The sequence below is a fragment of the Ambystoma mexicanum genome, chromosome 8 (assembly GCF_040938575.1).
Source record: "Ambystoma mexicanum isolate Mex_15411 chromosome 8, UKY_AmexF1_1, whole genome shotgun sequence".
In the NCBI taxonomy this organism is placed as follows: domain Eukaryota; kingdom Metazoa; phylum Chordata; class Amphibia; order Caudata; family Ambystomatidae; genus Ambystoma; species Ambystoma mexicanum.
The window spans coordinates 649,479,650-649,494,264 of NC_090929.1; positions in this window are offsets into that span (position 1 = coordinate 649,479,650).

The following is a 14,615-nucleotide window of genomic DNA, read 5'->3' on the forward strand; positions in this document are numbered from 1 at the left end:
AGACCATCAACTAAGCAGCTTGTTTGGGGCTCATTTGACTGTTTATCTCTGAGTTTTGAAGCAGTTTATTGGGAGTCCTTACCCGAGGAGCCAATTATTGGGTATACTAACGGGAAGGAAGTGATCCCTGAGGGTTGGAAGCTGGAATACGCAGGGTTTGGCCATCCTACTGCGGCAGGTGGGTCCCTGCAACTTTTAATAAAGTTTGATGGTTTCTTATTGCAAGAGAGCTGGCTTTCCAGCCCCCCCCCCGCCCATGTTGAAGGGTACCATCTTTACCAATCTAGAGCCACGAGAGCCCCTAAGGCTAGACCATCAGGGGGTCTTATTATTGGAGTGAGCCACACAATTAGTTCTTGACATACCAGGTAGGTACACATGGGCAGGAAATGGCAGGCAGTAAATCCTAGATTATTTCTTTGGAAATAATGCCTACCTGATGGCTACCGAAGAACTTATGGTATCCCTGAATAGTGCCAGTGACCATGTTCTACTTGCTCTCACCTTAGATATGCACACCACGACATACAATTCCTAATTCAAGGCTTACGTCTAACCAGGGTGTTAATAGTATTATTTGGTCCAGTCGCCAATTGGGTAAGGTTAGGACGTTGGTAGCAGAGATGTCCAGTAGCACCATAGAGGGTTTGTGTGCATGGCATTGCAATAAAATAGAACAGTGGCTGAAGGACCTCGCTTCCAAATCTGGAGCTTCTCCTAAGGGCCCCCTGTTTACACGCTCGAATATGACTCGTAAATTTGATCCTGTCATTCGTGATGCAAAAAGAACTATGCGCAGGAAAATTAGAGCGGTGCATCATGAACAGTGTCTACGCCAGAACTGACTAGAAAGATGAAATTCATAAAAAGTAGCTACAGGAGCTGGCTCAAGCGATGGAAGTGTTCCATCCTTAAAGCGCAGTGGCAAAGCATGATTAAGACCCTATGTAGTGGAAGCATTAGGAATATATGTTCCACTCTAGCTAGCACTAGGGGGTACGAGGAGTTAAGACTCTGAACCCTATCCAAGAATAAGCATGGATAGTGCACCTAAGTGTGTCTGGTGATACTCCGATAGAGGTGTTCCCCCCAATTTATGGTGGGTGGATGGCTACTTGAGATTCAGGAAGCAGAGATAGAAACCGTCATTGGAAAGCTTAAGAATTCGAGAGCCCCCGGACCGAATGGCCTTGCAAATGCAATCATAAAGCAAAACCCCAATATTTGGGCAAGAATTCTTAAAATCCTATATTTTAAAGTGTGCCAAGTACAAGGGATCCCTTCTACCTGGCAGCAGGGGGACTGCTCGCTACCAGAAAACTATTGGTTATTATCCCTCTCGGATGTAACCGGGAAACACTTTGCCACGCTTATCTTGAAGGTACTCCAGAGTTGGGTTGAAAAGTCCCAATTGTTACATTTCCCACAAACGGGATTTCACCCCGGGTGTAGCAGTGTACCTAATTTGATGATTATGGACACTTTGTTCCACAAATCTTCTGCCCCTGGTGGTTCCACGCTATATGTCATCTAAGTGGACTTCTGGGCGGCTTTCGATAGTGTAAATCTGGAAAGCTCTGGGCAAAACTGGAAAATGTCCTAAAGGATCTCCATTGGGACACAAACGCCAGGATGCGTTTAGATGACCGGGGGGGGGGTAAAACAGGGTTGTACCCTGGCAACTCTCCTATATAATGCATTTAAGGCAGATCACCCCCAGTGTTTTATTGCAGGGGTCGGATGTTACCCTAGAATCCATGATAGTTCAATACTGTGTATGCTGTAGGGGGACGATTTGGTCATGTTTAATCATACATACAGGGGGCCCCGTGCAATGTTTGACACCTTGGTAAAATACCCATCCGAAAACAGGCTCACAATCAACAGTGGGAAAAACCAAGGTATTGGTGGTGGTACCTAAAAGAATAAAATGGCCAAGATTCAATACTAGTTTAGGGACTCTAAAGTACATGGAGACCTATACTTATCTTGGCCTGGATCTGAGTGCCAGTAGGTCTTATGCGCCAATAAAAGAGGCTAATGTGACAAATGCCCATCGATTGACATATATGGTTGCAAAATGTGCTAAGCAAATGGCTGGCTATTCCTTCAAAGGCATAATTACCTTATGTACTCAGTGTTTTTGCCCTATGGTCCTGTACAGCCTAGAGGCCCTCACCATGAGATATCTCAAATGGCTAGATGTTATTGAGGGATATTGCAGGAAAAGATTGTTGAAATTACCTCTAGCGACTACTATTGAATACCTCATGCTGGAACTGATACTTGTTTCCTTACAGGTCCGACTGTTGTTTCGATTGGGACTGCTACATATAAAAATGAATTCCCATCCCAAATGCCAACTATTGCCTCTATTAAGATGTAACGGGGCGTGGCTGAAGAGTAGGAGTATGGAATTCGATGACCGGATTAACAAATTGTATAAGAGTTTTGGCTGGTTACCCGACTTTGCGCGTGGTACCAGAACTGCCATATTAAAACATCTATTTAAAAGTAAAGCCCAGAAATGGGACTGGATGAATAATTATCTGCACGTATCCTCACTGAATTCCTTCAAGTACACTTCTAAAGTTATTCACATGTTCCTTCAGCCCCAAATATACTTGAGGCAGTGTCCAAGTCAGACAATTCAATACTTTTTGCTTAGGTTACAGACTAACCAATTGCCACTCTGGGTTTTCCTTGGTGCAAGGGAAAAGATTCCGGTAGCAGGGAGGCTTTGTTGAATTTGCATGATCCCGGGAGTATAAGAAACTGCCAAACACCTCCTTACGGAGTCTAAACTGCTGGGTCCTTGTGAGGCTGGAAACCTCGGGTCCCGTGGGGTTGGCCGGCAATGGTCGAGTGATCCAGAGTCACCGAATTACAATAGTTTCAACCAAAGAGAAAAAGGAGCAGTCAATATGTCACTATTAGGAATTACAGGAAGTTATCCAACAGTGAATGTCGGACCACGGACTACTACTCCCATAATACCTCTGGATCGACACAACTATACTTCTTTCCAAATAAAAACAAATAAAAGGGGGTTGTATAACAGGAATGAAAGGTTCCCCTTTCCCTATAGCCGTGGCGGGAAGAGCTACGGGGTGGGCGAAGTATGGCATAGGGGAATTGCAATGAGCCAAAGCGAAAACAAAGCAGCAGAAAAAACGACTCGGGAGGCGGAGAGGGGAAGGGAGGGGTTGACTGGGGGGAAGGTGGAAAGAAATGAGCACACCTGAAGGTGAAAAGGGAGGAGGGGAGGTACGGTTAAAAACGGCCACCTGGAACTCATTATCTCTCTCAATTTTTGTATCTAGGAGCTGAGTGCGGGCGCAGAGAAGTGGAGCCCGGACGTCAGAAGATTCAAGTGGGCATACTAGGTCAATCTACCCCTGGGACAGAAGAAGCCCCTACAGCTGCACATTGTAACCAGGGAACAGGACTTCAATTCCGTTCTGAATGCCCGAATAAACCCCTTCTTTTACTGAACCTGAATTACTGACTCCTGCCTGCTATTTAACAGTGGTGGCAGCAGTGGGATTCACGGTAACGCCTTATTACCACATCCATCATCGAAGCAGTAATAAAAACCTTGGCGGAAGGGCAACAACAACTACAGCAGCTAATTCAAGTGCAAGGCCACCAGGCACAAGCTGATCGCCAGGCATTCCAGCAAGCCATCAGTGCAGAGCTTGGCCCAGGACCAAGGAAGAGAGGCGCTAAGGATCCTGGGGGAGGCTGTAGCCGCGACCAGAACACAACCGGCTATACCGCCTACTATTCTACAAAAATACCAGACCGGGGATGACCCAAGTTATTTCTTTGTTAACTTTGAGCGTATCGCAAGAGCAGCACAATGGCCACAGGAGAGATGGGCGTTCTTTCAGGCCCCTTTACTAACGGGAGTCATGCAAGGGGCCTACCAAGACGCAAACCCCACAGGCGATACCCCGTATGCCGAGCTGAAGAAAACAATCCTTGAAAGACTTGGAATGGATGAAGAATTACAGGGAGACCCGATTAAAGCCCGGAGAAAGCCCAAGTCAGCTGTTCTACAGGATACAAGATTTAGCTGAGAAATGGCTGCAGCCCAGCACCGCTACAGTAGGACAAATTGGAGACAAAATCATGTTGGAACAGTTTGTCGAGGCATTACCCAGTCCAATCCAAAGATGGGCCAGACAGCATCACCTCTTAACCCTGCCTGAGGCCATAAATGTAGCCACCGCCTATCATAAAGCAGGTGCGCCAAAATCTTTTACGATACCTCCAGTAAAACCACTTGGTGAGCCTACAACCCTGCGCCAGGGGCCCTAATGGACACTCCCAGCGGAGCCTAGAACAAGAGCAGAACTCCGGTCAGTAATAGGTGGTGGCATCCAAAAAAGTTCAGGCCCACAGTGCTTCGAATGTGGAGAATGGGGTCACATCGCAAGGTTCTGTACCAAGAAATCGAAACCAGAACCCATGAAAATTGGAACCCTTCAGTCGCAAGAATACAGAAGGAAGAGATTACCCTATGTGATAGAAGTCACTGTGGATGGCCACCCTGCACAAGCCATGCTGGACAGCGGAAGCAGACAGCGATCCAGCCACATGTGAGCAGTCCAGCGAAAATCCAGGTGAGAAACACGGCGGTGAAATATGTGCACGGGGATGTGAAGGAGTATCCCACACGGGACATCATCCTGGGGGAAAAAGGGGACAGGCTACCCATAAGAGCAGCAGTAATACCCTCCCTTCCAGCACCAGTCCTAATAGGCACTGACTTTCCCAAATTCGAAAAATGGTTAAAGGAAGCCCCTTATGCCGAGACCAAACTAAGAGAATATCCAAAAAGGGAACAGTTGTCCCGGGATCAGAAGAGGGAAATCAAGGAAAAGTGAAGGGCAGAGGCCCATGACATAGCCCTGATAGACTGGAGAGTGGAAGATCAATTCCCTCCTTCCACACTGAAATGGAGAACGATGACTCCCTCAAATGAGCGAAAGAACAAGCACAGGAAGGGAACCCCAACAGAGGTTCCACGCCATATTTCAAAGAAAAAAGGGCCGTGTTACTAGAGGTGCTGACCACACAGAACAGGAGCAGTTATTGGTTCCCCAATATTACCGCTCGAATTTGGTGCAGCTAGCACATGCTCACATCACGGGGGGACATTTGGCGGAGAATATGACGCTTAAGAGACTACTCCAGAATTACTATTGGCCGGGAATATATGCAGAGGTAGCTAAATATTGCCAAGAATGTTCTACCTGTCAAAAGACCATCGCCCATATTCCGCCCAGGGCCCCATTACAGAGAATGCCTATCATCAGAGAGCCATTCCAAAGAATAGGGATAGGGATGGACATTGTGGGACCTCTTGAACCAAGCAGTCGGGGATATAAGTACCTATTGTTAGTGGTTGATTATGCTATCTGGTATCGCAAAGCTTTTCCTTTAAGAGGTACCTCAGCAAAACAAGTATGCAATGTCCTGCTTACCTATTTCGCAAGTGTGCGAATACCCCAGGAAATGGTAACAGATCAAGGGAGTAACTTCATGTCGGTAGTGATGAAAGAGGTATGCAAGACCTTGGGGATAACCCATCTCAAGACCTCAGTATATCACCCTCAAACGGATGGTCTGGTGGAGAGGTACAATTAGACAATAAAACAGATGCTATGAAGAGCCACCAGCCCTACTGGTTTGGGCTGGGACAGAATCTTACCATGGGTCTTAATGATCTTGCGCGACACCCCACAATCCTCTACAGGATTTTCACCATTCGAACTCTTGTTTGGGAGGCAACCTAGGTCCATCCTAAGTGTGCTAAGGAAAACATGGGAATCCCAAGAGGAGACCAATTTATCTGATTATGTTAATCTACAAGAACATCTGGGACGCCTGCAGGACTTTGCCCAAGAGACGTTAGGAAGAGCACAACTACAGCAAGAGAAATATTATGATCAAGGGACCAGATTACGCAGCTTCAAAGCCGGGGACAAAGTGCTGGTATTGCTGGCTACCAGCTCCAATAAGATGTTGGCTCAATGGAAGGGTCCATATATGATCACAAAGGTTTTAGGTCCCGTAAACTAAGAAGTGGAACAGCCAGACAGACAAGTGAAGCAAAAGAACTATCATGTAAACCTGCCTAAATTGTGGAAGGAAACAACCCCTCCGATTTTATGTAGCACCCAGTCAGAACTATCGGTAACTAACAAATGGTTCCCATGGTTAAAAGCAGTCTACAGGATGAAGTGGTAGGGGATAAGCTGAGTGAAGAACATATCACTGAATTATTCAACCATCTGCAACCAGTGTCCGGTGTTTTCTCAGGACTTCCTGGGCGAACTAAGATGGTGTCACACCACATTGACACAGAACCAGGAAAAATAGTGCGACTCCGTCCTTATCATATACCCGAGGCAAAAAGAGAAGACATGAATCAAGAAATAAATGAAATGTTGAAACTGGGGGTCATTATACCATCTAAAAGTGCCTGGTGCTCCCCAATATTATTAGTGCCCAAACCAGATGGAACCACCAGATTCTGCATGGATTTCAGGCAATTAAATGCAATATCTCACTGAGGCGTATCCCATGCCCAGAATAGATGAGTTATTAGAGAAATTAGGGGCAGCGGCGTATCTAAGCGCATTGGTCTTAACAAAAGAGTACTGGCAGATTCCATTACATCCGAAAGACCAAGAAAAAACAGCATTCACAATGCCTCAGGGTCTCTTCCAGTTCAGTGTTACCCTTTGGGCTACACTGGGCACCAGCTACCTTCCAAGCACTAATGGACCAGTTACTTAAACCACATGAAAAATACGCTGGACAAAATAGTCATATTCAGCACATCCTGGAAAGAACACCTAGTAGAGTGATAACCTTGGAAAAAGCGGGCCTTCATATCAATCCCAAAAAATCCAAACTGGCAGCTGAGACCACCAAATACTTGGGATACTCAGTAGGCGGCGGGGTTATAACCCCCTTGGTAGATAAGGTCCAAGCATTACAACAGCTACAAATACCAACCACCCGGAAAGGAATAAGGGCATTTTAGGGGTTTGTGGGATATTACCGGAAATTCATACCTCATTTCTCCACCATTGCGGCTCCAATAACAGACGCCCTAGAAACTAATAAACCGCTGGAAATCAAGGGGAACGTCATCAAAGCCTTTAATTCCCTGGTTGGCATGATTGCTGACAGACCAGTTCTACACTGTCCTGATTTTTCCCAACACTTCTATTTACAAGCGGATGCATCTGGTTGCGGACTGGGGGCTGTTTTGTGGCAAGGAACAGAGAATAACCTATGTCCCATCGCCTTTATTAGCAGGAAATTGCTACTGCATGAATTGCCCTATTCAACCCTGGAAAAGGAATGCCTTGCTATTAAATGGGCGGTGGAGTCTTTACGCTACTACCTACTGGGAAGGAAGTTCACCATATTCACAGACCATGTGCCTCTACGTTGGCTAGCAACTCAAAAAGATTCTAATCATAGAGTTTTGCAATGGTTCTTCACGTTGCAGCCTTACAGCTTTGAAACTGTACATAAGCCTGGAAAGTACCAATTGGAGGCAGACTACCTCTCTCGCTCTTTGGATCCGCCCGATCGGCGTGATCCTTTGAGGGGAGTATGTGAGGCTGGAAACCCTGGGTCCCGTGGGGTTGGCCGGCAATGGTCGAGTTATCCAGAGTCACCGAATTACAGTAGTTTCAACCAAAGAGAAAAAGGAGCAGTCAATGTGTCACTATTAGGATTTACAGGAAGTTATCCAACAGTGAATGTCGGACCACGGCTACTACTCCCATAATACCTCTGGATCGACACAACTATACTTCTTTCAAAATAAAAACGAATAAAAGGGGGTTGTATAACAGGAATGAAAGGTTCCCCTTTCCCTATAGCCGTGGCGGGAATAGCTACGGGTTAGGTAAAATATGGCAGAGGTGAATTGCACTGAGCCATAGCAAAAACAAAGAAGCTGAAAAAATGACTCGGAAGGCGGAGAGGGGACGGGAGGGGCTGACTGGGAGAAGGTGTAAAGAATTGAGCACACCTGAAGGTGAGAAGGGAGGTATGGTTAAAAACGGCCACCTGGAACTCATTATCTCTCCCGATTTTTGCATCTAGGAGCCGAGTGCGGGTGCAGACGAGTGGAGCCCGGACGTCAGTGGATTCGAGTGGGCATACTAGGTCAATCTACCCCTGGGACCGAGGAAGCCCCTACAGCCGCACATTTAAACCAGGGAATAGGACAACCACAGTGAAAACAAAGATGGCAAGGAAAGAGTGTTCTTGGAATTCCTGTGGCATTTTACGACCGGAGATCTGATTCTGAGAGTACATCGCCGGACTGGGAGGAACGTTCTTGTTTGTTTTCTTTACTTTCTTCTTTTTTTTTAATACGGCTCATGAGGAAAAGCCAGCAGCAAACAGGGGAAGGCTCTGTGATATATCCCATGCAAGTGAGGCGCAGGACTGAACGCCAGAGCCGGATGGGATAATGAACATTTGAAGTTTGTTTTGTTCCTCTCCCTAAGTTATAACTTTCCCCTGGACAATTAAACCCTGATAAAGAAGGCAACCCGAGGCAGAACTTTATTTTGTTTCTGAATGCACAGCGCCATCGAGAAGCATATTTACTTTGCATAAATCTGTAACCAAAGCTGCAATTCCGTTCTGAATGCCTGAATAAACTCCGTCTCCCTCAATCTATTCCAAACTGCATAATTAGACACAAATTCAGGCTAATATCGCTTTCATGTGGGAAACAATGGAGAGCATTGACTAATTATGCAAAAATGCTTGATCCCCCAAAAAATTCCCTCTATGAAGATTTGCATAGAATTATTAATGGTGATACTACAGGTTCAATTGTGCAATATCATAAGAATATGAGCATCTTGGATGATCTGAAATTAAATACTGTTGATTTATGCTTGAGACCAGGGTATGTTAAAAAAAATATTTCAATTAGATTGGAGCTGCACAATAGAGGGAATGAAGCGTTATTCTACATACACAGAATATGCAAAGTATCAGCAAAACCAACAGTTGCAGGGTACATATATAGCAATGTTTCCTTGCAATCTGGTACGCATGCGGTATAAGTGCTTCAGAATGAATCAGTTTCGCACAAGGGAACGTGTAAAGTATTGGAGTGACCAAATTTGTAAAGAACAGGATTGTTCATGTCATTTTCCTGGTTGCACGAAATTGAATGAAACACTAAAGTATCTGGTACTCGAATGTGAACATTTTAGGACTGTTATAAGAAAGTTTCTAATGAAATTTGGAAATATTGACTTTGTTGATGCGTGGCTTTTTTGTGGAATAGGTTGATGTTGGGTACTTATACCCCTTTACTTCTTGCGTTGGACAGTCTTCTGAAAGTAATTGAATATGAGTTGGAGTTATATAATTCCAGTTAAGACTACTTGAAGAAATTCCTCTTCGAATGATTATCATTTGATTGCTGAGTAGGGGAAACACTTTGATGAAATTGTAAATGTTGTTAAAGGGGTAGTCCAGCTAAACATTTTATTTAAAAAATAGATAGGCAACATTTAAAAAAAAATACTAGCACTTTTTTTTAAAATCTTCCTATGTAAAATTTTGAGCTATTCAAGCTCAAAATTCGCAAAAGCAAGCACATGGGCGCATCCATTTTGTGAAATGGGTGCCCGCCTGTGCTGGCTTTTGCTTTTGCGGCACTAATGAAGGAAAAGCCAGCCAGCTGTTGTAAACGAAAGCTAGCGCTGGGTGGCTTTTCCTTTATTGGTGCTGTACGCGGAGGACGGGGACCGGAGACCAGAGCAGGAAAGCTGCAGCTGAATCTCGGTAAGTGCTATTTATTTTTTTTTAAAAAAATAAGCACTGGAGGAGCCCGGAAAACTTAGAAATAAAACCGCAGCTTTAAAAACGTTGTATTAGACTTGCCGCCCCAGCTTCTCTCTGGAACCTGCGGGACTGGACCGGAGAGAGGGGGCTAAGAGCGATACACACCCTGAGTGCCGCCTCCCACTGCCCTGGGCCCCGCTGCAACTCTTTCAGCCAAGACTACCCAACACGATCACCATGTCTAGGCAAACAAAGGTTAGCAAGGGCACAGATATCTCCACCATGTTTACTGCACCGGATAAAACCAAGAAACAAGACCCTCCTAAACTGACCCCACAGAAGCCACAAGAGGACAGGGGAGCTCTCGCTACCAAAGGAGACCTGATAGCCTTCATGGCGGACATTAAGTCGGAGTTCCGCTCATGCCTCTCAGAACTTACCACCAAAGTTGAACAGACGGACCAACGGCTCGGAGAAATCGAGGACCATTCTCAGGAACACACCACCACGCTGAGGGAAATGCAAAGATCGATTGATACCCTGCATCACAAATGCAAGATCCTGGAGTTCAAACATGAAGACCTTGAAAATAGGGCACGTCGCAACAATCTCCGCATTCGGGGCGTCCCAACCTCTGTCCCCGATAACAAGCTAGCGGACTACGTGGGATGCTTGTTCGAGGCCCTACTCCCGGATCTAGATAAATCTAAGCTCCTGCTAGACCGGACCCACAGACTCCGCCCGCGCCGAGGGGTAGATTCGGACCCCCCCCAGACGTTATCACCAGGGTCCACTTCTTCACAACCAAAGAGGCGATATCGGCGATCAGCCGCCAAGGAGAGATCACCACTTTCCAGAGCACTCCACTTCAAATATACCAGGACCTCTCACCACTCACTCTCCAGAAAAGAAGAGCACTCCGACCTCTGGCAGTGTTCCTCCAGGAGCAGCAGGTCTGTTACAGATGGTTATTTCCGACAGCTCTGCAGTTTACATATAAAGGCACCCTATGCCGGATTAGTCACTTGGAAGACGCAGAGAGAATCATGCATCCAGCCTCGCCTCGAGATCCTTCCACGCCAAACCTGGAGAGGACTGAGGACTCTGGGCCGCCTCCCTCCCCAAAACCCAAACGCTTGTCATGGTCGTCAACTCAGCGGAGCAACAGAAAGAGATGAACAAGGGTGATCCCAGGTTCCAACAGCAGCTTAGCCGGGACACATTTGACCTTACCTAAATTAAGACCCGCCACCCTTCTCTTGAACTGATGAGCCCTCAAGGCGGTGGTGGCGGGCCATACCCATGGTTCATACCCACTCCAAGGATACTTTCCAACCTTTGTTCCTTGGAAACCCACAGTACACAATACGTGATGGGACAGTTGGCCCTGTTGGCCAAGGGTACGCCCGTACCTACAATGTCGGTCTACCCACCATTTAAAGTTGCGGCCCCCCGTTGGGGTCCCACGTTAAAACCCCAAATGCAGGATATTATGGGATCTCTCGACAGACATGGCAGTTGAATCTCCAGCTCACGATCCCCCCCTAACCCAAGCAATGGAAAGTGAGACTCCAGCGGACCACCAAACTCTTCGGATACTCTCCCTACATGTTAATGGACTGAACTCCTCTAACAAGCGAAAGGCAGTCCTATTGAAACTCCGGGACGAAGACGCCGCGATAGCCATGCTCTAAGAGACTCACTTACTGCCGGCGGACGTGACTCGGCTTCGTTCCCGGCTATTCCCGCTCCAATTCTTTGCCTCGGGCACAAGCAAAAAGGGAGGTACGGCGATCCTCTTTAGGAAAGACTTGAACCCACAAATTTTGGAAACGAAAATGTGCCCGGAAGGCCGATTTACAGCGGTCAAATGCCTCCTAATGGGAGACCTATACACCCTCATCTCGGTCTACGCCCCTAACACGGGACAATCACACTTCTATGACTCCTTGGGCACATCCCTCGCTGGTTTTGTGGAGGGCCAAACGATAGTCGGAGGGGACTTCAATGGGGTTTCCGACCCCACCAAAGACAGGTCACACCCCCCGACTCCAAGCGATTTCGCCCAGGCACTCAGCCTCCTCCTGCTCTTCAGGTCCCTGGAGATAATAGACTCATGGCGGGTGTTCCACCCCGACGAAATAGATTTCTACTTTTACTCATTCGTACATCGCACCTTTTCAAGGATCGACCTGTTCCTGATTTCCCCGCAAACCTTCCCTTCCGTCAAAGAAGTCTCTATCGGCACAAGAGCCATATCCAACCACGCCTGAGTGTTCCTGGAACTCCGGGTTCAGAACCCCAACCTCAATAACCCACGTAAATGGACGTTATACGACCCGATCCTTAACGACATGGCTACCAGAGACAAGATCGCAACAGGGATGAGAAATTTCTTTGACGAAAATCCAGCCTCGGACACCTCGTTAGCGAACAATTGGGACGCCATGAAAGCAGTAATCAGGGGCTCCCTAATTGCCCAAGGAGCGGCCTACCACCGAGACAGGCGCCAGACCCGGATGGCTCTAGAGGACGAACTACAAAAGGCTAAGGCACTCTACAAGGAGAAAGGCTGGTCCCCTAAAACGCAACGGATCATTCGCACGGCGAGGAAAAAACTGGAAGCCCACTATGCGGAACAAACCGCTCAACTAATGGCGAAGGCCAAACAGTCATACTACGCGAAGGGTAACAAGGCGAACAGGTTCCTGGTGGCCAAACTAGCCAAGCGAAGACGAGTTAACACGATCACTGGTCTGCGTGATCCCAACGGGGTCACATTATACTCAGAGCCCGAAAAGCAACGACTCGCAATAAACTATCTGACCCAAATCATGAAGGCAACCCCACGGAACCTATCACAACAGATGGAATATCTGCAGCAGGCAGCAGTGCCCCGTCTCTCCGACACAGCGAGAGACGAATTGGAGGAGCCCATCACAGGGGAGGAAGTTGAGGAGGCCATCAAATTACTTAAAACACGGGCCCCCGGCCCAGACGGCTTCTCAACCAGGTTTTACAAACTATTCAGAGCTCAGCTGACCCCCACCTGGTTACCCTATTCAACTCCTTCAGGGAAACTGGATCAGTGACCCCATCGATGCAGGAATCAACCACCATCCTCCTGCCCAAACCTGGAAAAGATCCAAGAAGCTTAACATCCTATAGACCGATTGCACTTTTAAACATTGATGCAAATATATACTCAAAAATTCTGGCAACCCGCTTGAACCACATCCTGCCGAAGATCATTCACCCCGATCAGGCAGGTTTCATCCTACACCGGACAGCAGGTGACAACATACGGAGAACCTTGAACCTGGTGGACCTTGCCTCCCGGAACTCCCAAAAACTAGTCTTCGTGGCTCTGGACGCAGCTAAGGCATTTGATAGGGTGGACTGGACATTCATGAAACACACCCTAGGGGCCTTCGGCTTTGGGTCAACTTTCCAAACAATGGTTCTAGCCAACTATAATAGCCCAAGAACTAGCCTGAGAACCAACGGACACAGCTCGGCTCCAATCCCTCTTCGCACTCACCATGGAGCCCTTTGCCCAAAGGATCAGGCGAAACGACCAAATCAAGGGTATACAGAGTGGCCCCATGCATCACAAAATCACCCTGTACACGGACAACATTCTACTCACGATCTCGGAGGCCCACTCATCCCTAAAACATGCGATACAAGAAATTGCCAGCTATGTGGAGGTCTCAGGCCTCACCATAAACTTTGACAAATCATCGGCTTTGAGTATCGGCCTCACCCGAGCAGAACGGTAGCCACTGACTAAGATGTGCCCGATAACATGGGAAAAAAGAACCATCCCTTATCCAGGGGTCCACATCCCGGCTGACCCAAGAGACACATACAAAGCAAATTTCCCCCGGCTCTTTAAAGAATTGGAGGATGACTTGAAACGCTGGGAGACCCAAGAGATCTCACTGCTGGGGCGCATCACAGCATGCAAGTTGAACCTCCTCCTGAGGTTCCTATACGCCTGCGCCTCCCTACCAGTAGCGATTCCCACACCAACTCTTCGAGGTATCCAGAGGAAAATGCTGGACTTTATTTGGAAAGGTAAGAGAGCGAGAATCCCTCTCAGAACTATGCTAGGGAGTTACAAACTGGGAGGGTTGGGGGTCCCAGACTTGCAGGCCTACAGAGTGGCAGCTCAATTGGCACAGGTTCAGGCATGGCAAAATATAACAAACCGCCCTAGATGGTTAGAGCTGGAACAATCACAAGTGCCCCTACCCTTACGATTTCTGCCACACATCCCGCCCCCCCTCAGAACACAGTGGGGAGATCTCCTTCTATCAACCAAACACACCCTTAGCTCCTGGGACTGGGTGCTAAAACGAAAGGGAGTGCCAAGAGGACTGAGCCCACGCTCCCCGGTCTTCCACAATCCAACGTTCTCACCTGGAACGAATCCTCGCAACCTTCGGAACTGGATAAAGGGCGGGCTGGAGACCATAGACCAGCTATATATGGGGGGGGAGACCTCTCACATTCGACCAATGCAAGGAGAAATTCCAACTCCAGGAAAGGGATAGATTCACCTATATCCAATTATGCCACTGGTGCTCGCACCCCCAAACTCTGCAAGCGGCGACACTCCCTCCCACCGCCCTAGAACTCACACTAGGAGACCTTCCAACCCGCGGCAGAGTATCCACCCTATATAGGCGCTTCATAAGCGATTTCCTGACCACAAAGACCCGCTGCATGGCCCAATGGGAGGCAGACCTAGGTCATCTAAT